Source organism: Leopardus geoffroyi, chromosome E2, assembly GCF_018350155.1.
Source record: "Leopardus geoffroyi isolate Oge1 chromosome E2, O.geoffroyi_Oge1_pat1.0, whole genome shotgun sequence".
Taxonomy (NCBI): Eukaryota; Metazoa; Chordata; class Mammalia; order Carnivora; family Felidae; genus Leopardus; species Leopardus geoffroyi.
The window spans coordinates 58,301,409-58,325,444 of NC_059335.1; the positions used below are offsets into that span (position 1 = coordinate 58,301,409).

The 24,036-nt window shown below is 61.5% G+C and overlaps 1 protein-coding gene and 1 long non-coding RNA gene across 6 annotated transcripts in view; one reads left to right on the plus strand and one right to left on the minus strand.

Annotated features, from left to right (window-relative positions):
- GSE1 (Gse1 coiled-coil protein) overlaps positions 1-24,036 on the plus strand; it is a 390,196-nt gene that overhangs the window by 216,885 nt on the left and 149,275 nt on the right. The gene's annotated exons all lie outside the window — the stretch shown is intronic.
- LOC123577721 lies at positions 12,225-13,840 on the minus strand. The gene is made up of 2 exons (XR_006702045.1): positions 13,139-13,840; positions 12,225-13,104 (listed from the first exon to the last, which is right to left on the minus strand). It is a non-coding gene; the product is annotated as an uncharacterized LOC123577721 (long non-coding RNA).

Sequence of the window (24,036 nt, forward strand, 5' to 3'; positions counted from 1 at the left end):
GTCAACGGGTGTTAACTTTTTCTTCCACCTGGAAAGGACGTGGGGTTGGGATCATCCCGTCTACAAGGGGCTGGGCTCTGGGGTGGGGTGTGGGTTGCAGCGAGAGGCTGGGGAAGCCGGCACGCGGCCTTGGTTGTTGAGTCCTTCCCAGAGCAGGCAGGGTCCTGGGGCACCCCCAGAGGGCCCGCAGGGGCCGTGTCAGCCCGTGGCCCTTTCCCCTCGCTGCCAGTGCTGATGGGCGCAGACCAGGCTCCTCCCCTGAGACTTTGCAGCCTCAGAGGGCCTGATGGTGGATCCTGGCAGCCGTGGGAGGCGGGGATGGTGTTTGTAAACCCTCCCGAGAGGGGCTGGTGACCGCCTCCCCGCCATCGAGGAAGACTCGGTGGGGGTTGGGATCATTTGTGCTTTTGTCTTTCAGTAAGTAAACCAGACGAGCCGTTTCCAGGTTGGCAAATACGTTTTGCTTTATTTGGGGTGGGAATCTCTGGAGACCCTCAGCCGGGAAAGGAAGAGGCAAATGAAGGAAGCGGGACTGAGCAGGTGGTTTAATCTCCAGTCCCGGGCTCAGCACAGGCTGCGGCAGCCGGGTGGGAATGCCAGGCCCTCGTGAGTTAGCCTGGGGCTCCTGCCTGGTCTCAGTTAGGAGTGCCAGTCTGGAGCCCGATGGCTGGGGTTCCGTTCCTGGATCTGCCTTCCTGGCTGTGTGTCTTTGGGCAAGGTGCTCAACCTCTCTGGGTCGCAGTTTCTAGGGCCGCACGACAGAGCGTCCTCACGTAGCGGCTTAAAACAACATGTGGTTTGCTCGTGAGTCTGGGGTACGGCTAGCCGCTGTCTCTCTCGGGTTGCCTGTGGCCGCAGTGACACGGAAGGTGCTGGGCTTCCCCCCTGGCCTTTCTCTGCTCCCCTGCCAACTAGTAAACGTTAATTCTTCTCAGAGCCGGGTCCCAGAGAAACTCTTTGCGTCTTAAGTGACCTGGGGGACAGGGCAGAGGAGAGCGTGTGGGAGGGTCTGTTCACCTGCTCCGCATTAGGATTCTCTCTCTGCCCTTCCCTTTGTTTTTAGTGACCCTTGACCTTTAAAGTCTGCTCTTTACGCCCCCCACCCCCACAGTCTCTGGCCTTCAAGTGCCGCTGTCTACCTTGAAAGCCTTGACCGAGGGGCCCTCATCACCTCTGTGGTCTCTGATGTGTGTGCGTTTAGGGATCCTTGAGCCACAAGAATGGGAGATTGCCCTGGGGAGCAGGGAAGGATCCAGAAGCAAATGCATGACCTTGGCTGGGCAGGCACTTCCCTTCTTGGGCCTCTGCCTCCCTGACCCCCTGTGGAGGGACCTGCCCGGCTTTGGGTCCTCACCTTGGACAGCTCTGCCAGGGACAGGGAGGGCCGGCTCGTCTCCCCGCCCCCTCCCCCATCTCCCTCCCGCCAAAGGTCATTAGGGACAGAAGTTGGCAACAGGGACTGTCTTTTCCCTTCTCTCAATGTCTAAGAGTCTGGGCTCTGGGAGAAAATGGGGTGACACTAGGCTTAGTATGCTGGTGACATTTTGTAGGTGGTTTTTACTAGGGGAACAGTGTCCCCCCAAATTCATGTCTACCTGGGACCTCAGAATGGGACCTTATTCGGAAATGCGCAGTTAGTTGAGGACCCAGAGGTGGGTTCTTCTGGGTTAGGGTGGCCCTAAATCCAGTGACTGGTGTCCTTGTAAGAAAATAGATAAGGGAGTGGCTCCTGGGGGGCTCAGCCGGTTGGGCGTCTGACTCGATTTCAGCTCGGGTCATGATCTGGTGGTTTGTGAGTTCGAACCTGCATCAGGCTCTGCGCTGACAGCGTGGGGGCTGCTTGGGATTCTCTCTTTCCCCTCTCTGCCCCTCCTCCCCCTTCTCTCTCAAAATAAACAAACTTTAAAACCCTGTTGTTTCAAGGCAGCAAGTTTATGGTCATTTGTTGTTACAGCCCCAGGACGTGAATACTTCCTCATTACCCCCCTTTTATGTATCTTTAAGCTTTTATGTTTTTTTTAAGCTTTTATCTTTCATGTCGTGATTAGAACTTCCATCTATCCCCCAGGGACTGCAAGGACCCCCCCCCCTCCCCCCCAGTATTGTGAGGTGGCCAAAAGTGCAGACACACCTGGCTTTGGAGACCTGGGAGGCTGGGCTGTCACTTTCTCTCTGGTCCCCATTTCAGGCGGGAGAGATGAGCGGGTCTGGCAGAAAGGAAGACCTCTTCAGTCTGAACTGAGCCCCCCCAGGTTCGGCCCTGGCCTCAGGAGACACCTTAGCTGTCACTTGTCACTGTGGGAGATTAGGGACGCCAGAGGACTGGGGACGAGGTGGGGCAAGGAGCCAGCGTCTTCTCCCTGCCAGAGCCCCCCCGCCCGGGTCACATGCCGGACCCTGTCCTCACCATCGCCAGGGGCCTGGAGGCTTGTCACTCTTGGTCATCGCCGGCCTGAGATGCTGTCCCCTCTGCCCCCACGTCCCCTCCCTCTGGGGTGAGGTGCGTGGCCTCTGGGAGCTGGGGTCCCCTCTGCAGGAGCCCTGTCTGTATTGCTTGGTGGTTTATCACCCGTCACCCCCTCCTGGAAGGCCGGCAACATGAGCCAGCTGGTACCCCAGCGCCCAGAATGTGCTGGAACGTGGCGGACTGACTCCTGAGGGCCCGTGAGGCCTGCGGGGTGCCTGCCCCTGATGCCCCCGCGCCCCCAGCCCTGCGCTCTGGAGAGTGAGCCCTTTGGCCTTGTTACTTCTACACCTGCCAGCAGCCAGCAGCCCGACCTCATCCGGCGCTGGGCAGACGTGGGAGCCGAGCAGGCACGCAGGGGCAGGGCTGGGATCGGAGTCCTTCCTGGGTCAAGTTGCCCCTCGGGGTTTGCTGCAGCACAGACCTTTGACGCCCTGCCCGCCCGGGTGCCTCTTGCTGGGGCGTGAAACCCCTTACGTGGGGCGGGGAGACCCTGGAGTCCCCTGGGGCGGAGAAGCAATTCTGCGGAGTCTGGGTCTCAGGAGGGGAGCGGCGGGGATGTGGGGGGACCGAGTAGCAGTCCCCAGGGAGGTGCCGCGGGGGTGAGCGGTGGGGCTGCCCTGGGGGAACCTAATCGGAGACGATGAGAACAGCGTAACGGGTGGTGGCTTGGTGGCTTCCTTAGGAGGAAGCAGAGAGCCCGAACGGAACCTGGGGGAGAGAAAAAAGACAAAATAAAACCCGGTGAATTTTTAATAGCGATTATCTCCTGACACATAGCGCGTGGCCATCTGGCAGACACACAAGCCCACTGGAGCTCGATGCTGGGGGCGGGGGAAGGGGCGGCGGGGGAGGGGCTCCTGCTGGCAGGCCCCGCGCAACGCGCCCCCTCCCCCACCCCCTCAGCAGGCAGGGGTGAGTCCGGGGAGCACCAGGTGCCCGCCCGCCTCTGTGGCCTTTCTTAGCCTGCCCCCTCCTCGTGTGCTAGACCCTCTCCTGGTGACCCTCCTTCCTCGGCGGACCTGCGGGCAGCCCGGGGCTCCCAGGGCCTACCGGTGGCCTGTGCCAGCCTGTCGAGCGTTCGTTCGGCCCTTGGTTACTGAGCTGCCACTCGCGGCCGCACCCCGGGATGGACCTTGAAGGCTCAGGGGTGCCAAGTCTGTTTCCTTTGTCACTCACGAAACGTTCAGGTGAGGGGTTACATCTTAAAGCCATCGGGCGCTGTTGACGTTGTGGGCCGGATGCTGCTTTGTCGTGAGGACGTTCGGCAGCATCCCTGGCTTTTCCCCAGCACGTGCCGGTTCCAGCCCCCAGGTGCGACAGCCAGAAAGGTTTCCAGACGCTGCCCGCTGTCCCCCAGGAGGGCAAAATGGTCCCGGTTGAGAATCACTTAGCTTAAGGTCAGTGGGGGGTTTCCTGGGGTTGCCGTAAAAAAAATTACCACAGACTGAGCGACTTAAGGCCACAGAAGTATATTCTCTCCCAGCTCTGGAGGCCAGAGTGCTGGATCAAGGTGTCGCAGGGCCACCCTCCCTGTGGAGTCTCTGGGGAGGGTCCTTCTGGGGCTCTTCCAGCTCCTGGGGGCTCCAGGCGTCCCGTGGCTTGTGACCACGTCCCTCCAGTCTCTGCCTCCGGCCTCCCCTCTGTGTGTGTGTCCAAATTCCCTCACCTTCTAAGGATACCAGTCATTACATCTGGGGCCACTCTAATCCTGTATGACCTCATTTTATCTTGATTATATCCGCAAAGACTCCATTTTTAAATAAGGTCACATCCTGAGGTTCCAGGAGGACACGCGTTTGGGGGGAACGCTACCGAACCCAGGATGAGCTACAGACGGCACCTAGAAGGGTGAGCCAGCAGGCCTGGGTGTGGGCAGGTGCGTTCCGCCCAGACGGTGGCTGTGAGCTGAGGTTTAAGACCCTGGTTCACCTGGAGAGAAGGTTCCGGCAGGGCCCCTCCTGTTCCAGTTCTCCCCAGGCCCATCTGGAGAGGTTGGTAGCCGCAAACCCATTTCACAGAGCTGGAACCTGAGTCAGGAAGTTGGGGGCCTCCCTAAGGCTGCCCGCCATGTTTACAGGATCAGGGAGACCCTGTGTATGGACACAGCCTCCCTCCCCGGAGTGGGCGCAGCTCAGCCAGCAGGATTTGGGTCCAGGGCTGGTCCTATCGCTTGGTGGCACCTCTTGTGGGTTGAACCGTGCCTCCAGAAAAGATCCGTTCACAACCAGGCCCCTGGTACCTGTGAACGTGACCGTAGTTGGAAGTAGGGCCTTTACAGATGTGATAGGCTTAAGATGAGGTCGTGCTGGGTTACGACCGGCCCCGATCCAGTGACCGGCGTCAGGCACGCGGTGACAGACAGATGTTCGGATAGGATGCCTTGCAGCACAGGCCCCATGAGACTGCAGGGCTGCGTGTACGAGCCAAGGAACGCCCTGGGTGGCCGACAATACCAGGAGCTGGCAGCTGCAGGATGGGCCTCCCCCACCCAGAGCCTTGGGCGGGGGGAGTGCGGACCTGCCACCTGGACCTGGGCTTCAGGCCCCCAGAACCGGGACGACGTAAATTGCCACGTATTGAGCCCCCGGCATAACACACATTTGCTGGGTCAGCCCCAAGGCACTAACACTCCACGTCCCAAGAGGAACCGAGGACTTTGGTCTCCCTTGCTCATTTCGGCAGTGTTGCGATTCCCCAGGAGTCTGTCTTTCTGGGGCGGCCAAGCCAAGGAAGAGAAGGCAAGGTCACCCTCTCTGGACGCCGGCCTCCCAGGGGCCACGTCCATGCCGGACCGGGAGGGGCTGAGGCCCGGGACCAGAGCCGGCAGCCCTGGGCGGCCTCCTAAGGGCTCAGGATCCTTTCACTGCAGAGAGGGGTGGCTAGGATGCCATACCAGGTTTGCAAAGGAGAGGGAACCTTCTGAGAGTTCACCTGGTCAAGAAGAGGACTTGAGGTCCTCTGGGGGGAGCAGGAGCCCCCCCACCCTGCCCCCCGCCTCCCCACCAGGCCTCTGCAGTGACCCCATGGCGAAGGATGAGGTTTCCAAAGCGGTTGGCCGTTGTGTGAGCCCAAGTGAGGTGACCGGCCAGGAATGGAGGTGCCGGGAGCCGTGCCCGTCTCCCCTGGGCTCTCTGGAACCGCCTGCCATCCCCAGCCCCCCGGCCGGGGTTCCCCCTCCTCCTATGGCTGCAGGTGAGGGACTGGAGTAGGTCTAGGCAGTGAGTGAGAATGTTAAAGCCATACGTTCTCAAACCCCGAGTTGTCTTCAAGTGCAGGTGCTTTGGGAAGCACGTTATAGGGGTGAGCGATGGGGACGGGTTGTGTTGGAGGTGACGAGTGTCCTGGGGCTGCTCTAACAGGCTCGCAAACTGGGGGCTTCAACACCATTTATTCCCTCCCCGTTCTGGAGGCCAGATCCCAGGATCCGGAAGGGCTGTGCTCCCTTTCAGGGGCTCCAGGGAAGCAGAAACCTCCCTTTTTTCCCTTACCGCTCTGGGAGCTGGTGGGCTTGAGGCTGCATTTCTCTGCTCTGTCTGGATCACCCAGGTGGTCCCAGAGACAAGGTCCCATTCATAGGTTCCAGGGGTTAGGACGTGGACCCGTGTTTTGGGAGGGCCGCCATTCAGCCCACTGCAGTGGGGTCACTGAACACCTCTGTGACGAGTGACTGGTGCCAGAGCTGGCCAAGCCAACAGCTGAGGGAGAGGGCTCCGGGCAGGACAGTCGGGGCAGAACCCTGAGTGGGGAACATACTTGAAATGTTCAGGAAATAGCAAGAGTCCCAGTGGGCGGGACAGAGGAGAGGAGAGGACGTGGCCTGCACCGGGGTCCAGGTGGGAGCCCTGGGAGGTTTCAGGCAGAGGGGGGACACGGGTCAACCTCCCTTCTCACGGGATCCTCTGTCATCACGCGGGGGGTGGAGCCCAGGGGCCAGGGTGGAAGCAGGGGGACCAGTGAGTTGGCTACTGCACCAGTCCGGGCAAGAGGTGCTGGGGAGGGGGGTCCGGGCGGCGGAGGAAAGGAGGGGCATCAGTTTGGGCTCTCATCTGGAGAAGGCACATCTCCGTGCACCATGAGCAGGGAGAACAGCTAAGAGGTGCGGGGAGGGGGGTGGGGTGGGGGGGCCTGGGCAGCAGGGATGCCAGAGAGACATTTCGTTTCTCTGCAGCATTTCCCACAATTACACCTGAGTGCCTTTTGCTGATGGTCTTTCCCGGCTGCGGCCAGAGCTTTACCCTCGTCGGTGACCTCTTGTCACCGTCTCCCCACCACCCTCCTCACCCCCCTTCTGTCCCGAGCTGCCTCCTGCCTGGAAGCTGAGCCTCCAGCCACCTCCCCAGGGCTGCTGTGACGTCTCCGTGCCGCTTCCAAAATGATGCTTTTGATGCCCCATCCTGCAGCCTCGATCTCTAACGTATTGGACGAGCCCCACGGCGCTGATGAATCCGGGGCTCGGGGTTCGGCGGTCTGAATCCTGCTGGAGTCTCCCCCTTGGCTCTGTTCTCCGGACGGCCCTGGTTTACCTCCTGATTCAGCCGGGGCCGACCCCACATCCTCCGGGCCACAGCTGAGGTGGCCCAGAGACGATGTATTGTGACTTTTGCAATAACGTTTCCCGTGGATGAATCGACCCGCTCCAGGGCCCCCTGCCTCCTGTGTGCTTGGCCCCCTGTGGACAGAATGCTGACTTTTCCTTCTCCTTCCCCCTTTCTCTGCCCTCATCAGCCAGGTCCCCACCCTCAGGGCAGCCAATTTGCAAGGAAGCGTGCGTGCACACACATCTCCGTAAATCTTTAATCCACGGTGGGGGGGGGGAGGGACCTCCGCAAAGCTGCCTTTCCCTGGCGGGCAGGCAGATGGGTGGCCACCAGACCATGCACAGCAAGCCCGAACACTGCTTCCTCCTGGGGGTGCTGGGCTGTGTCCGGCCACATCCAGACCCCTGCAGGCTGGGCCGCCAGGGAAGCAGAAAGATGTCCGGAGGCAGGTGAGGGCAGGAGCTCAGTCAAACTGAGGCAGAGACAGACTTCCGTCTCAGAGCCCGTAATGATGCTGAGGGGTGTCCTTACTGCCCCCAGCCCTCAGAGGCAGGTGTATTTGCGACGCGCACGGCTCTGTCTGCGACGCCGGCCAGTTCAGGACCCCACGTCCGTCCGTGGCTGTTGGAGCCCGTGTCTGGTGCCTGGGCCTGTGACTTCCCGGGGCAGGAAGTTGGCTTAGGAGGAAATGGGGCTCTTGGATTTGCTGGGGAAGAGGAGGAGGAACCTGCTGGGAAACATGCTCGAGGCCTGCAGGGCTCCTGTCTGAAAACATAACGGGCGCCCTGCGGGCCTGGGGTACCCGGCGGGGGGGGGGGGGCAGGTATTTTGGAGGAACCCACCCGGGTTGGGATGCAAACGGGTAGGGATGGCGGACCCCCTTGCACGTTCTCTTTCTCCACCTCTGCACACACACCTGACAGTCCCAAAGAAGGCAGGCACTGTGCAGCCTGGGATAGCACCTTGCGTTTTATTTCATTTCTTATTTCATTGCATTGCATTATTTATTTTTTTAATCTAGTTTTTGAGCAAGAACAAGCACAAGCAGGGGAGGGGCAGAGGGAGAGGAAGAGAGAGAATCCCAAGCAGGTTCCACGTGCAGAGCCTGATGCGGGGGTCAACGTCACGACCGTGAGATCGTGACCTGAGCTGAAATCAAGAGTGGGATGCTTAACCAAGCCATCCAGGTGCCCCAGCATGTTGCTTTTCAAACCCCATGCTGTCACAGCCTAGTGGGGACCTCTTAGGTGTTCCGGGGACAGAATGGAGCAGGGAGATTTCTATCAGCCCAGGTGGAGGTCCTGGCAGCTACCACCCTTGCCTTATGTTCCTGTCTCCCGGCCTTTGCACATGCTGTTCCCACTTTCCGTAATGCTGTTCCCCGCCGACCCCGGCTTTTCCTTCAGATGGAGCATTTCCTTGGCCCGCTTGGTACAGACGTACTCATGGGACTTCCTGATTCTGAGCGTCTCCCTGCTGAGCCGGGCCACACCAGGGCAAGGGGTGGTCAGCTCTTTGGCTCCAGGGCCTGGAACACGTATGCAGGAGGTGCTCAGTAATGATCCTGGGTAAATGTTTCATGTGTTTCCCAACTATTTAGCCAAAACTGAAACTCCGAGAGACCGTCCCCCGCGTGCCGGCTGCCTGCGAGTGATGTCCTCCTGGCCGGGGCCGACTTGCCCCCGTCGTTCCCCGTGTGGGCGCCACGAGCCTCTGGGCCCTCCGGAGTCCCTTGCTGGACACCGAGTACGCTCCACGGGTTAGAGTTGACGTAGCAGTCGTACGGAGATGTATTTCACGTTCCATACGATTTACCCGATAGAGCGTACGAGTGCGTGGTTTTTATACAATTACAGGCTTGCGCGGCCGTTACCGCTGTGTCCTTGAGAATGCTTCTGTCACCCCGCTGAGAAACCCTGAACTCGTTCGCTGTCACTGCTTATCTCCCCGCCCCCGCCCCTCCCCCACCAGCCCCTGACAACGAGCAGTCTACACTCTGTCTCTGTGGGTTTACCCATTCCGGACATTTGCCATAAAACGGAATCCTCAAATGTGGGCCTTCTGTGTCTGGCCTCTTTCACCGAACCACGTTTTCCAGGTTTGTCCTGTAGGACCGCCTTCCGTTTAGCGGCTGAGTAACACTCCAGAGCACGGACGGGCGTATGTCGCTTATCCGTTCGTCCGCTGGTGCGCATTTGGGTGCCCTCCACGATTTGGCCGTTGTGGACGTGTTTGCACAGGTTGCTGTAGGGACGTCTGTTCTCAGTTCTCTGGGCCTGCAGGTGTTTCACCGGCCCCTCCCCTCCCCGTCCTGTGGACTTCCCGTTGACTGCGGGGCCACCGGGGACAGCTGGGGGTGTCCGTTGTCATGGTGGAGTGACTGTTTCTCGCGTGTGACCGGGTGCCTGGACGCCGGCCCTGGGCATCACAGAGGCCTCAGCCTCTGTACACACGGTACATAGTGGGGAAACTGAGGCTCGGGTCCACCTGCTTGCGTCTGCAACGTCAGGACTTATTTCCTCCTCGGGACTCTCCGGGGCCCTGTTTCCAGATCGGAGGTCCCAGAGCTGGAGGGCCGCCAGCTGCTTGAGCTGGCCGGGCGGGAAGCGGCGTGGCAGGGGAGGGGGTGTTGCTTTAGCGGGTCCTGGGTCCCGGCTGCTCCTGAGCCCGTGTTCGGAAGCTTCAGACACTTACAACACCCCCCCCCCCCCATGAAGTCTGGACTGGCACTGTTCCCACGTGACCAACGGGGACACTGAGGCACAAGAGGCCAAGTCACACGCCTTGGTCGTCGGCCTTCGCTGTCAGGGCCAGAGTAGAACTCGGGCAGTTTGGCTGCAGATTCTAGCACCTAAACCCCGACATCGTGCCACGCGGGTGAGAGGCAGATGTTTGGATGGGGACAAAGGGAAATTGTGGGGCCCCACTGGGCGAGACGAGACTTTGTTGTTCAGAGGCTTCTGTGTCTGTTTCCTTTTTTTTTTTTTAATGTTTTTATTTATTTTTGAGACGGAGAGAGACAGAGCATGAACGGGGGAGGGTCAGAGAGAGGGAGACACAGAATCGGAAACAGGCTCCAGGATCCGAGCTGTCAGCCCAGAGCCCGACGCGGGGCTCGGACTCACGGACTGCGAGATCGTGACCCGAGCCAAAGTCTGATGTTTAACCGACTGAGCCACCCAGGCGCCCCTCCCTTTTTTTTTTTTCACGGTTATTTTTGAGAGAGAGAATGCGCGCATGGGGGAAGGGGGAGGGGCGGAGAGAGAGAGGGAGACAGGATCCATGCTGACAACAGGGAGCCCGATTTGGGCCTCAAACCCACGACCGACCGGTGCGGGAGATCATGACCTGAGCTGAAGTTGGACGCTTCACCGGCTGAGCCACCCAGGCGCCCCTGTGTCTCCGTTTCTTACTGGCTGTGTGACTGGGGCAAGTCTGGGACCTCTGGAAGCCTCTGTCCCCCACCCCTTGTCTGCCCCCACGTCCCTGGGGGGCCCTACTGTGGTCTCCCCCATTCCTGAGCCCACCTCCTCAGGACTTGGTGCTCCTGGGGGACCCAGCGGAGCCCCCACCCAGACCCCCAGCCACCCCCAGTGTCCCGGCGGCCTGTCCCTGATCTGCTTTGGGTGTCTGCCTTCCCAGGGGACACGGCAGGGACCATCCACCGAGGGGTGTTGCTTTTACAGCTGGTGTGGCGAGCGGTGGGGGTGGCCGAGGCTCCCCAGGAAGGGTAGGGGCCAGATTGGGTGGCCGGCACTGCCGGGGGGGGGGTGGTCCCAGGCCCCCCAGTCTGGTTTTTCTGCTTGACACCGCCCCCCCCCCCCCCCCCCGCCCCAGCACCGCCTCCCTGACATTACGGCCCGGAGCCCTCCACCCCACCTCTCTCTGCTCCGAAATCAGTCCCACGAGCAGCTGGGTTCCTCGCCTGGCGAGCTGCCCCCAGGGAGCCGCGCGTGCAGAAACCAGCGGTCTCGTCACCCCCCTCCCGGGACAGTGTGAGCCACCTCGTCTCACGTTTCAGTTTTGGTTTTTAGCCTTTGCCCTCGCTGCCTCCCTGGGCCGAATGGCCTCCCGCCTGCAGCTTTGGCGACTTCCCCTTCCCGTCCGCCGTCACCACCGATCCCGACACCTCTTCCGCAAACAGCCAAGCCTCGTGGAGGTCGGAGCCAGACCTCCTGGGCTCAAGTCCGGACCCTGCCACCGGCCAGCTGTGCAGCCTCAGCCTGTGGCTTAGCCGCTCTGTGCCTCAGTTTCTCTTGCCATACACCAGGCAAAAGGCACCTCCCTTTTTGAAAGAGTGCTCGGCACATGTCTGGCTCCCCGTCGGTGGTTTCTGTGGTGGGAGAGGCAGGGGTTAACTTGGGGTGCAGAGGGGGTGATGCCGGAGCCGGGTTCTCAGGGCGTCAGTCTTCTGGATGGATGAGGAGGGGGTGAGAGGGCACTCCAGGTAAAGGGAGCCCCAGTCAAGGAATTGAAGTCCGTCCTTCGCAGATGGACCCCTTCTCCGTCCCCGTGGACGGTTACTGGAGAGGTTTTACTTGAGCCGAAGTCCTCCGTCGTGCACGTGTGCCAAGGTTGGGACGGTCCACACCCGTTGGCCGGCAGCACCCGGTGTGGCCTGTTGCCAGGAGCCGAGATGCGTTGGTGCAGACGGGTTCCGGGAGCTTCTTTCCACCTCGGTGCCACTGATCCTGCTGCCAGAGCAGGTAACACGCTTTGGAGGACCTGTGCCCCACGCTCCGGGACACGAGGCGAGAAGCACAAGGTGACCGGTGCCGTGTGTGCTCCTTCCCCAGCGACGGAAATGAGGAGACCCTGTGTTTTCGCTGCCCTTTGACCGATCAGGAAACTGAGACCGAGAATCGTTGCTTGTGACTTGGCCGAGGTGAACAGCTGGGAGGTGACAGAGCTGGGACACGGCCCTGCCCGCCCCCCCAGCACCCACCCCTTAGCCGTACAGCTTGAGGCCTCTGCAGACAGGCTGGCCCTTCGCCGCAAGGGCTGGGGGCTTGGTGTCTGGAGACCTGGGGGTGGGCGGGCGACCTGGCCTGAGTCATTGCGCCCCTGGGTTTCACATTCTCGCCCGTGAGACGGTTGTGAGAGGCCTTTGCAAGCCAAGTGCCCTCCACGGTCTGCCTGTTGCCATTAACTGGAGAAGAACAGTGCCACAAACCACCAGAACATTCCAGAACCTCCTCTGATGAATCACTCAGTTCCACTCCTGAAACCCTTATTTTACTACATGTTAGCTAACATGGATGGGGGCGGGGGGAACATTCCAGAAGCTCTGCCAATGGGCTGCACTGAATCTGGGGCGCCCTGGGTGGTGCACCATTCTGCCAGGTGAGAGAGACAAAGAGAGAGCAAGCACCCACGTGCCTCTGGGCGAGGGGGGCGGGCCGCGAGCGGGGCCTGGCAAGGCGATGAGGCGTGGACGTCCAGAAAGCCTGAGGCTCAGCTCTGGGAGCGGGGACCGGCGCCTGGCAGCCCGGGCTCAGATCCCCACCCCATTCCTCACCACTGGTGTGAGCTTGAGTGAGTCGTTCAGCCATTCCGTGCCTCAGTTTCCCCTCCGTCGAATACAGGTCATGGCGGTCCTCACCTGCAGGGCTGCTACGGACCCTGAGTTAGAAGGGTGGGAAGTACCCAGTCAACGCTGGACCCCGTTTGCACCTCTCACTTCCTGTCTGGGTGGGTGGCGGGAAGGGGAGAACAGAAGAGTGTGGGTGCAGAGGAACGTCTGTGACCTCTCTCTGGCCTTCAGCCCTGGGTGAGTCCCTCAGCCTCCCCATGCCTCAGTTGCCCCGTCTGTAGTTGGGGTGGGAAGGGGCCCGCCCCGAGGGCTGGAAGAGCCTGTCTGGCGCCCGAGCCCCGTCCTGGGCCTGGCACACGGCAGGTGCCGGTGAGCGGTCCTTTGCGCCCTTCTCCAGCCCCGGCTGCGCCCCACCTGGCCGTGCCTGCGGCTCGAGTGTCCCGGAGGCGGCAGGCGGAGACCCGTGGGCCTCCCGGTGCGCACCTGAGAACCTGCTGGCAGGAGTGTTTGCTTAATTAATCGACTTTGCGAGAGGGAGCCTGTCCCCGTGTAAATCTATCGGCAGCCTCCCGTGCTCGCTGCCGGATGCAACGAACCAACGAACGCAAGACTAGACTTTAAATAAGGGTGCGGCTGTTGTTTGAATAATTGAAGAGCGCCGAGGAAACGGCAGCCCTCGGCACAGCGTCCGTGCTCCGTCCCGCCCGCGGCCAGCTGGCCGTCCCTGCCCGCACGCAGCTCTGTGCTGCCGCCGGCCCCTCAGCCCACGGGATGGAGAGGCTTTCAGGCCCGCGTGCTGGGTGGGAACCCCCGGCTGCCGTCGCGAGAGGGGTGTCGATCGAGTGCCCCCATTTTGCGGACTGGGAAACCGAGGCCGTGGTGGTTAAGAGGCAGAGTGAGTGCCTGGAGGCCGCGGGCTGAGCCCGGCGAAGCGGGTTCTGCTTTCCGGTTCCGTGGGGGCGCTCCAGACCATCTTGTGTCGTGCGGGAGGGTCGTCTGTCATCTGGGCGTAGTTTCCCCGGTTCTGATCTTTCCGATGTGCCGTGAGGGAGGCCCTCGCGCCTCTCTTGCCTTTGCGAATCCCCTTTGAACAAAGGAAGCAGGTGTCGCGAGCCCACGGGCCCCGGGAGGGCTCGAGGTTGGGGTACTCACTTCCGTTTCTGCTCGTGAGTGACAGCTTCCTTCTGGACGTAAGCTGGTTTTCTAAAAAAATTAGCTGATGTGAGTTCTCTCTCCAGACACAAAACGACCGGTTGATTTGAAGTTGGAAGTAAATCATGCGGGGGTGCCACGTGGTGGCAATCACCATTGGCCCTCGCGGGACCAGCCACGGAGAGGCCACGTCTCGGATCGTGACAGGGGACGTCAACGCCTCCCGCGTGCTGGGCCAGAGGGAAATGGCTCACCTTCCTCACAACCCTCCAGGGAGGTTGCGACTTTCCTGAGTCTTGCAGATGGGGAAACGGAGGCACAGAGAGGCTAAGTAACCCGTATCCCGCAGCAGAGCTGGGACCGGAACCCAGGCAGCCCGGCCCTGAGCCCCCTTGAGCCCCAGCCTCCTGCTTTCTTGGCCTCTGCTCTCTGGAGACATGTGGGGGTGCCGCCTCCCCTGCGCCGGCCCCCCAGGCCTCGGCATGGCTGCCCGTGAGCCCCGCCTGAGGCATCTACCCACCTGCTCCATCCGCATTCAGCCCTGACTCCTCAGCACCTGTCCTTGGTGCCGGGTCAGGTCACCCGCTGCCCAGATGGGGTGGTAGGGTCACTTGTGCCGCCACAGACAAAGGCAGGATGTATGGTTGTCAGAAAACCATGTGGAACATTCCAGGCAGCATTCACACTCCGCACCCCCCCCCACCCTCCCCAAACAAGTCAGGGTCGGGGGAGGGGCAGCCTGAACCTACAGAGAGGCACCTTGGGGCCACCTACCCTTGGCTTCCTATGCCCTAGAGGCCCCCATTCCAGCCCCTGCCTGTTCCCAGAGGACTGCGTAGGCCCAGGTCCTGCGTCCAGACTTTGGGCAGCGTGTTCCCAAAATAGGGGGAAGTGGAGAGCACCGGCCTCCTTCCCGCCGCCCCCCCCCCTTCACCCTGCCTTTATTTCATTTTTTGGCGCAGGGAAGGAGGGAGGGAGGCGGCCCTCTGAGTGCTGTGTCTGCCCGCAGTTCCTGGGAGGACCTCCTTCATCCTGCAGACCTGCTCCCCGGCCGCATTAAGGACAGATGGATTACAGCTAATGAGCCTGCTTGCACCATTAACACTCGAGAGCCTTCCCGGGATTAAAGCCGGCTCGCAGCCCGCCGGGGCCGGCTTGTCACTCTCACCGTGGCGCCGAGGCGCCTGGCTGTGCATCAGTGTGCCCTAATTGTTCCTGTAATTGGGAGCCCGATGCCAGCTTCCCCCGGGGAGGGCCGGCTGGCGGGAGCTGCCCACCGCACCCCCACCCCTGCCCTGCCTCTCCCACCCACCTCACCCCTGCCCAGCCCACCCTGGGGCATGGGGGGGGCTCTCCTGCCCCCCTGCCCTTCCACCACCTTGCACCTGTGCCCCGTCCTGAGCCTGGCCTGGGGGTGCTCCAGCTCCGCAGAGCCCCGTTCCTGTCCCCGCCCTGTTTGCGGGTGGGACGATGATGGTGCCCCGGAGCCGCGAGGGGGGCCTGCCCGGCGGCGGGGTGGACCCGCGCGGCCGGCCCCCCACGCAGCCTCCGTTGCGCTCACCTGCGCTGCCTCGCCCACGGCCCTTCGCTCATCCCTGGAAGCGCGTGCGCGCGTGCGCGCCCACGTCTGCTCGCCCACGTGCACCCGCGCTCGCGCGCACGGGTCTCCCCGGGGGCGCGGCCCCTCCCGCCCGGCGCCCCCTGCCGCACGAAGAGCCGGGGCGCTCGCCGTTGGCGATCGGCACCGTGCGGACGCCGCGGCGCTCCCCGTGCCCGGAGGCCGTGCCAGGCGGGTGCAGGAGGGCAGGCCGCTTCTGCGCCGGCGTGGGCTTGCCTCTGTGCGAAACCCTCCGTGGCTCCCCGGGGCCGGCTGGCCCCTCCCGCAGCCTTCCCTCCCCACACGTCGCCCTGTCCTCACCTCCTGCCCCCGCCCACCCCCCGAACATTGGGCACGCAGCCCTCCCTCCCTGACTCGAGGGAAGAGCCCGGCTGCTCCCCTGTCTGCACGCTTTGCTTCTGAGGGCCAGCTGCTCCGTGTGCGTTTGTTGGAATGAGTTCGGGTGTTGCTGGATGTAGGCTGCAGAATTCAGGCTAAGACAGAATTTGTTTTACCAGTTTCTCACGCGCCTAGGGCCGTGTCCAGCTTCGGGGAGAGGCACAGGCCCCTGTTTCCGTTTGGTGTAGGCGTCCCAGGGACCCAGGGGGTCCGCTCAGTGCTGGGAAGCACCGGGGGGAATCAAGCGCAGGGATCCTTCAGCGTCCTGGAGATTCCAGAGGGTTCCAGATGCCGCCTCTGCCCCTCGGTGCCGTTGGGAAGAGACAGCAGCCAGGCCACGCACCCCCTAAATGGGCTGGGTACCAGCAGCACCCTGCAGTCACCACCTCCCCGCCCCGGGGAGAGCGCTGTGTTAACTCAGACCTGGGGGGGAGCCCGGAATGAGTGCGCGTACCTTGCCTCGGTAAGCGTTGCCTTCCTGCTCTTTTCTGGAGAGCTCAGTCACCCACGAGTGTGGAGAAGTTCAAGTACCGTCTTTGCAGACCTGAGTCCTGGGCCCCTATGGCTCATCCCAGCCGCGAGGGGTCGTGTCTGAGAGGCGTGGAGGTCCTTGTCTAAATTTGCACCCTGGGCAGATCGATTTGACAAACACTGAGGGCTCGTTTGAGCAGGGCAGGTGCAAACTCATTTCGGTCTCCTGGGAACCTCGTGACTCCTTCCGTTTTTATCTCTGTGTTACAGATGGGGAAACAGAGGCACAGAGAGGCTAGGTGACCCGCCCAGGTTGCACAGCAAGGAATGGCAGGCCAAGGTTTGAACGTAGGTAGTATGGCCCCAGGTTGACATGGGACCCCCCCCTCCCCCCCCCCGCCGTGCTGCCTGGAATAGAAAGAGGCAGGGAGCCGGGTGCTCCGAGGCCCAGGCCGCGCCCTTGGGAGGAGAGAGGAGAGAGGGGTGACGTGGTAAATCCATCGGTTTCTTTGTCTCTTAGAATATACAGGTGACTGTGGGTGGGCTTCAGGACAGGGCTGGTCCCCAGAGAGGCCAAGCCACAGTTACAAGTGGAACTCTGATTTCCTGGGAGGGGAGCGGGACTGGAGACTGAGTTAATGATGCGTGCTGCCTGTGTGACGAGCCTCCACGAAGGTCCTTCCAGGCTGTGCACAGGGGAGGTGCTGGGAGGGTGGCGCGCCCGGCGAGGGCAGGGGAGCTCCACGCCACCCCCACCCCTCGCCCTGGGTATCTCTTCCATCTGGCTTTTCCTGAGTGGTATCCTTTATAATAAACCAGTAAACAAAAGTCAGGCGTTTCCTTGGGTTCTGTGAGCCGTTTTAGCAAATTATAAACCCCGAGAAGGGTGCTGACACTCCCTGACTTAATGCTGGCCAGCCAGAAACACGGGAGGAGGGCTGGGGTCTGAAGGCAGGGCCGTGGGGTGGCAGCTGCGAGTCTGCCCCGGCCGAGCACTGCCTGCTGTAGAAAGCCCCCCACGTGGTGTCTGAAGCGTTGTGAGTAGAGAGGAAGTTTCTGGGTACCTGGCAGCACGGCAGCCCCAGGGCAGGGACAGGTGCACGGCCCAAGGGAGGCAGGGTCTGTGGGACCTTGGACAGTTAATGTGCCCTTCGGGTCTCCGTTAAGTACGGTCCCCCATAGGCTGCGGTTCCCAGCCTTGGGAAGGGCCGATCAGGCTGTGGTGACACATCGCTGGTGCCCCTCTGTGTCACCCACCTGTCACTCAGCTCTGCAGGGCAGCCCTGTGTGCGAGGGGGGGGTCAAGAGGCCGAGGCAGCCCCACTGCCAGCCATAGAGGCCTCGAACGGGAGCAGAAGAGGGGGGCCTGGGAGCGTGGCTCTAAATCGTGTAGGGAGCCAGGCCCAGCCCCACAGTGACCTCATGGAGGGCTTCCCGGCTGTGGAGGCGCAGGAAGAGCGAAGCAGTTGGGCTGGCTTCTCCGGGGCGGAGTCTGTCCTCAGGGAGGACACAGACCCGCCCACCGAGGTGTCTGGACGGCCCTTCCGGCATTGCTCCCACATCAGATACCCTCGCACTCTTGCAGTGTTTTCTCCGCTCAGTTCAGCTCCGTGCAAGCTCCTACCGTGGGCTCAGAGTACGGAGGGACATTACAAGACCCTGATCCCTGGCCTCTGTTTCTCATTCATTTATTCACACAGCCAACACCTATCAGAGTCTGCGGGGCGCTAGGCAGGGTGTTAATCTCTAGGAAACGCAAGGTCAAGTTGAGAGGGAGTTCTGGCTTATCCCTCCCACAGCACATCCAGACTTCCTGCTCCCTGCCAAGTATTAAACTGACCGGCTTGGTTACAAAATGCTCGTAGCCAGGGAGAGGGCGGATGTGCGAGCACCCAGTCATAGCGGGAAATGCCTCAAGAGGGGGTAGTACAAGATACTACGGGAGCAGGCTTCCCGGAGGCAGGGAGTTGTACTGGGGTTTTGAAGGATGCGTAGGAGTTTGTGAGGTTGAGGACAGAGGACAGAGTGTTTGAAACCCCGTGAGGGCTCTGGGAAACGTTCAAGCAGACCAGAGAATCAGACGAGGGCAAGAATTAGGCAAGAGTGGGGAGAGGGTGGGGAATGAGCTCTTGGGGTTGAGACGGGGCCAGACTTGGGAGGACGTGCGCCGTTTGGTCGGTGACGGGGGAGGGCCCGTGAGGCCGAAGCAGACTGCAGACTCCAAGCCCTGTCCCCAGGGGTCTGATCCGGTGTGATGGCAAATCAAAGCCCTGGGTGCTTTTAATATTTTTTATCTTTGCTTTTCTTTTTTTTTTTTTTTTTTTTGCATTGATTCTTTCTGCCTATGGCAGAAAATACGCAAGAGAAACAGCCTAGAGAGCCTGCCCTCTAGAACAGTCTGCAGTGGTGGAAAATATTTCGCAGCTGTACTGTCCCATGTGGTAGCCGCTCCGTACATGTGGCTTGTGTGCCTGAGGAATGGAATTTTAAATTGTATTTAATTCTAATTAGTTACTTTGAATTTAAATTACCGCCTGTGGCCAGTGGCTACTGTGCCGGCAGCAGGGCTGTGGAGTGGAAATAAAGCCCCCTCTCGGCCCCCAGCCACCCCATCCCCCGCCTCGCTGGGCTTTGAGCCGGGCCCGTTTGATTGTTCTGAACAAGGGCTTTGCCGCCGAGATGTTTGATGTCCTTTCTGTCCACTGCCCTTGCTTCTCGGTGGGCGCTGTGGGTTTATTCCAGCAGCTGACGGAGCCCGCCAGGGGACCAGGGGGGTGCCCATGGCCGGGGTACCCACCCTGCCTCTGCAGGTGCTCAGAACAGGCTGCAGGAGCCCACAGGCAGAGACGGAGGTGATACGTCACCTCTCCCAGGAGCAGGGACCGTGCAGCGCGCAAACCAGGGGTAGCACGTGGCCTAAAACCCCACCGTGAGCCTTGCCTCTTGTGGTTCAGTTACTGAATGGCCCAAGTTTGCTTTAGCGGAAGAGGGGTCCAGGGGCGCCTGGGTGGCTCGGTCGGCGGAGAGTCCGACTTCGGCTCAGGTCATGATCTCGCGGTTCGTGGGTTCGAGCCCCACATCGGGCTCTGTGCCGACAGCTGGGAGCCTGGAGCCTGCTTCGGATTCCGTGTCTCCCTCTCTCTCTGCCCTTCCCCTGCTTGCGCTCACACGTGCTCGCTCTCTCTCTGTTTCTCAAAACTAAATAAAGACATTAAAGAAGAAGACGGGTCCCACACGGCTGTGTTGCTGGTGTGGCGGCTCAGATTCCGTCTGTACCGGGTTGAATAGTGTACCCCAGATATTCATGTCTACCCAGAACCTCAGAACGGGAGCTTATTTGGAAACAGGATGTTTGCAGAGGTAGTTGAGTTAAGACGCTGAATGGAGATGGGCCCTAAACACATTGGTTTCCCTGCAGCAGAGGAGAGAGAGGGAGGAGGAACAGAGGGGGAGGGAGGCGGCCGTGGCCCAGGGACGCCTGGAGCCCCCCCGAAGCTGGAAGAGGCGGGAAGGATCTTCCCCTGAAGCCTTGGGAGGGAGTATGACCCTGCAGACCCCCCAGTTTCCGACTTCCGGTTTCCCAGAACGTGAAAGAATGAACTTCTGTTGTTTGAGACCCCTGGTCTGTGGCCCCAGACGACACGCAGCGGGCCTGGTGGCACTGACTTGTCCCTGGCCGCCTAGCGGCCCCTCGCTGGGCATCTCCTGTGCTGGGGTGTGCCCCTAACTCCATGCTGAGCGGAAGCTTCTGGAAGCCCCTCGTACCTTCCGTGTTAGCTGGACGAGATGCACGCTGCAAACCGGAGGTGGCATTTCGTGTTGTCTGAGGTGGGTCAGAGATGGTGCTTTACACACCCCTCGGCCTTGTGTGGACGGAGGAACCTCAGGGTGGGACGCATGACGTCTGTGGGAAACACCCATTCCCACACTGGGCTTTGGAGGCCCAGGTTATGACCTTCGTCGGGTCAGCCCCTTCGGGCTTCCAGAGGTGAGCGTCACGTGAGAGGGAAGCAGGCTGGGGGAGGGCCCTGGAGGCTGTCGCCATGGCGACGCCAGCCCTCTCCTCCCAGCCAGGCTCACTGCCCCCCCCCCCCATCACCCCCCTGCCCTCACCACCCTCTCCAGGGTGCCGGGCCAGCCCTGCGGGCCACGGAGGGTGACCCTGCGAGGAGGTGGCCCCACGCCCGGCAGGTGCCGTGGCCGCCCCGACTCTGATCCCAGGGCTGGGCCAGAGGGTGTTGCTGGCACCCCAGCTCCAGCTCCGAGCACCGAATCCATCAATAGAAGAGAAGGCTCTGTGCAATAATAGCGTGGGGCCTGCCGGGCAATTGATTTAAATCATTTTATAGAGAACCTATGTAAAATAAAAAGCCTCTAATCACATTTGTATCCATTTGCAGGCTCAGTAAATCAATTTGAATTGAGCTGGGTGCCACGGTTACAGCTGATTAGCGTGTGTATATATGGTCAAATTAATGCCGGCCAAGTCTGCCGGATAGGGGCGCAGCCGTCAGCTCCTGCCTGAGCCGCTCTTGGGGGGAGGGGGGCGGGGGCCCCGGCCCGGACCCCGACCACGGGGGACACGTCTCTCCTCCTCGCTCCGCCCTCCTGGGGACCCCCCAGCTGTCCTCCAGGTGGCTCCTGCGGGTGCCTGGACGAGGAGATACGGCTGGACCCCGCGTGCACCCACCACACCCCGGGGGCGGCGTCCGCGCAGCTGGAAAGAGCTCTTCTCGCAGCTTCTCCCGCAGCTCTGCCTGGCGCCTGCCTGCCCACGCCCTCGCCGGCAGTCCTGGGTGAGCTGCCCCAGCCTCGTTCACCCGGGTGCCTCCTCGGGCCGCGTCCCCGGGGCCGGGAGAAGGGACACGGGGTCCGTTTACTTATAACCTGACCGCTGTGGTGCGCCAGGGCCACGTTGGAACCACACAGAGAGCGATCCCTGCCCTCGGAGCAGACGACAAACCCAGTACTTCCGTAGGAGCCGTGGGGGTTCGAAGCTGCAGGTGCCTCGGGGAAGGCGGCAGGCTGCAAATTGGAGAAGCGAAGGGGTCAGGGAGCTGGCGTTGGGGGGAGGATTTGTGGGCGGCCCGGGTGTCCGAGAGAAGGTGCTCCTGGCAGAGGGAGCGGCCGGAGCAAAGGGGAGGTCCGGCGGGGCCCACGGGTGACATGACGACAGCTGGGGCACGGGCCGGCTCGCAGGTGCGGTGACAGGCCACCACACGGGCATCCGTGGGGGGGGTGGGGGGATGGGGAGGAGCGAACGGGCCAGGTGTGGCCCCTCTGGCTGTCCTGTGGAGGGAGCAGGGGAGGGCAGAAGCGGGGACACCTAGGGGGAGGGGAGGGGAGGGGAGGAAAAGGTGAGGGGTGTCCTCTTGAGAGGGGACAGCGTGGTGCCCTGGACCGCGAGGGGACCTCCGAAACCCTGCGTGGGCTGAACTGAGCAGGGGCGAGGAATCTGGATGGGGGTGGGGCCATGTCGTCCTGTGTCCCTTACTGGGGGGATGCCTTCCCTGTCTATGTGGGTCAGCTCGGTGGTGGCTGTGGCCTGTGGCCCTCGTGGACAAGAAGTGCTTTCTGTCCTCGTGCCCATGTGGGTCTCGAGGTGCTGTGGGTGCCCCGGGGCACCTTTCTTCTTGCCAGGTGCCATTGAGGCTCTGGGGAGCTGACCCCTGGGCCGGCAGCCAGGCCCGGAGAGCCGGCCACCACTGGCCACCCCTCAGAGGCCACCAGGGACAGTCCTGTCCCACCAGGGACAGAGCACCAGGGTCCACGCTCCTGCTCGGCCAGAGCTGGCTTTTTGGCTGCGGATGCTGGGATCTCGATGGCAGGTGTATCTGACCCGTAAATAAACAGAGTCTGACGCTTAGATGAGTTTGCTCTGCTCCCCAGAGCCACCCAGACAGGCCTGAGCAGGTCTCGCCCCAGTGCTTCGTGGGCTTTGTCCCCCAACCCTCTGGGCCCAGCCGTGCCTCTCCAGCCCACCCTCTGCCTCGTCTCACCGGCCCTCCCCCAGGATTCCCGCAACGAGGGTGGCATCCGTAGGTCCTATGTGGTGCTGGGAAACGCGGCACCTGTTCTCGGGGGCCGGCCCTTCGTTCGACGAACGTGACAACTGCAGGAGGCTGGCACCTTCCTCTTTTTTTAAGTTCCGTTCATTTGAACGATCTCCACACCCGTTGTGGGGCTCGAACTCACAACCCCAAGATCACGAGGCTCGTGCTCGTCCGACTGAGCCAGCCAGGCGCCCCGAGGCTGGTACTTTTACTTCCCCGGTTTACAGATGGGAACGGAGGCCCAGAGAGGTTCAGCAATTTGCCTGAGATCGCACAGCTCGGAGGTGGCACAGTGGGAATTCGAGCCCAGGTGGTTTCCAGATGCCACGCCCTCAACACTCTCTATCGGGTTGCCTCCCAGAGGGAGGCTCGCCCTGGTGTCTTCTTTCCCAGAGGCATCTGTCCCCAAGGGATCGTGCCACATGATCTCACTGAGCCTTTCCTGCCCCTTCCTGAGGTTGCCTGGCCTGGTGTTGGGCCCAAACTCACGTATATTCATCCTACGAGCATTTGTTGACCACCTGCCATGTGCCAGGTTCTGTGTGTGTTGGAAGGAGTACGTGACAAGAAACTCACCGATTATAGGCGATCTGGTAGTGATACATGCTAATAAGAAAAGTACAGCCAGGGCAGGGGACAGAGAGCCAGGGGGTTGACGTCGATGGAGTGGCCAAGGGAGGCCTGCATGGGACTGGCTTTGAGCCTGAAGGAAGGATGCAGGCAAGCCCTGTGATGTCCAGGGAGTGTGCTCTATGGAGCTAGGGGGGCATGTGCAAAGGTCCTGGGGCAGGCCCTTACCTCAGCGTATGCCCAGCAAACCTGGTTTGAGGTTTTAGACTCTGTTCGTTTCCCCGGGCTGCCGAAACACATTATCCCGAACGGGGTGTCTTAAGGCAACAGAAGTGGATTGCCTCCCAGTTCTGGAGGCCGGAAGTTTGAAATCAAGGGGTTGCAGGGCCGTGTTGCCTCCAAAGCCTCTGGGGGAGGATCCTTCCTTGCCTCTGCCTGCTCCCGGTATCTGTCGGCACCCTGGGCGTTTCTCGGCCCGCATCACTCCAGTGCTGCTTCTAGAAGTCACACATCCGTCTTCTCCTAGGGACGCCGGGCATATCGGATGTGGGGCCCGCCCCGAACTGCTCGCATCCGCAAAGATCCCATTTCCAAATAAGGTCCCGTTCTGAGGTTCTGGCTTCACCCCACTACGGACCAAAGGAGACCCTCTCCCCTGCTGGTGAGGAAACAGAGCCCAGAGCGAAGCACCTCGCGTGCGTGAGGGCCCAGCCCGGCTCAGCCTGGCGCGGAAGCTCGTAGGTCAGGCCAGCAGCCTTCCTCCGGGCTGTGATCACACAGGACTCTGTCCCGTGCTGTTATTTAGGACATGGCCATTCTAGTGTTCCTTGGCCCTGTTGTCGGGAGAGAAGGGGAGGGACAAAGTCCAGGAGGACGTCATCAAGCGGTTTTGGGAGCCCCCCCCCCCCCCCCCCCCGCCATGTGTTCCGAGGCCCGAGGAGAGAGCACTGGATGTGGAGTCCAGGCCCCTGTCTGGTCCTGGCCTGTTGCTCACAGCCTGAGGGCTCCAGGATGCTTTGCTCTCAGACGGCTGGTAAAAGACGGTCACATCTCACTGGGTTTTGCGGCTCAAATGAGAACGTGCTTTGAAATCTTTCAACCGCGAAGGAGGCAGCTCAGGCCTAATCAAGGCCTCCCAGAGGCTGTGACCCAGCGTGGGCCGTCTGTCCCGCTGGGAGGGCTGCTGGCGCCCGGGGACCGGGGGCAGTTCGCCCGACGTCCTATGGTGTCAGATTCCTCGTTTGTCACGAGGCACG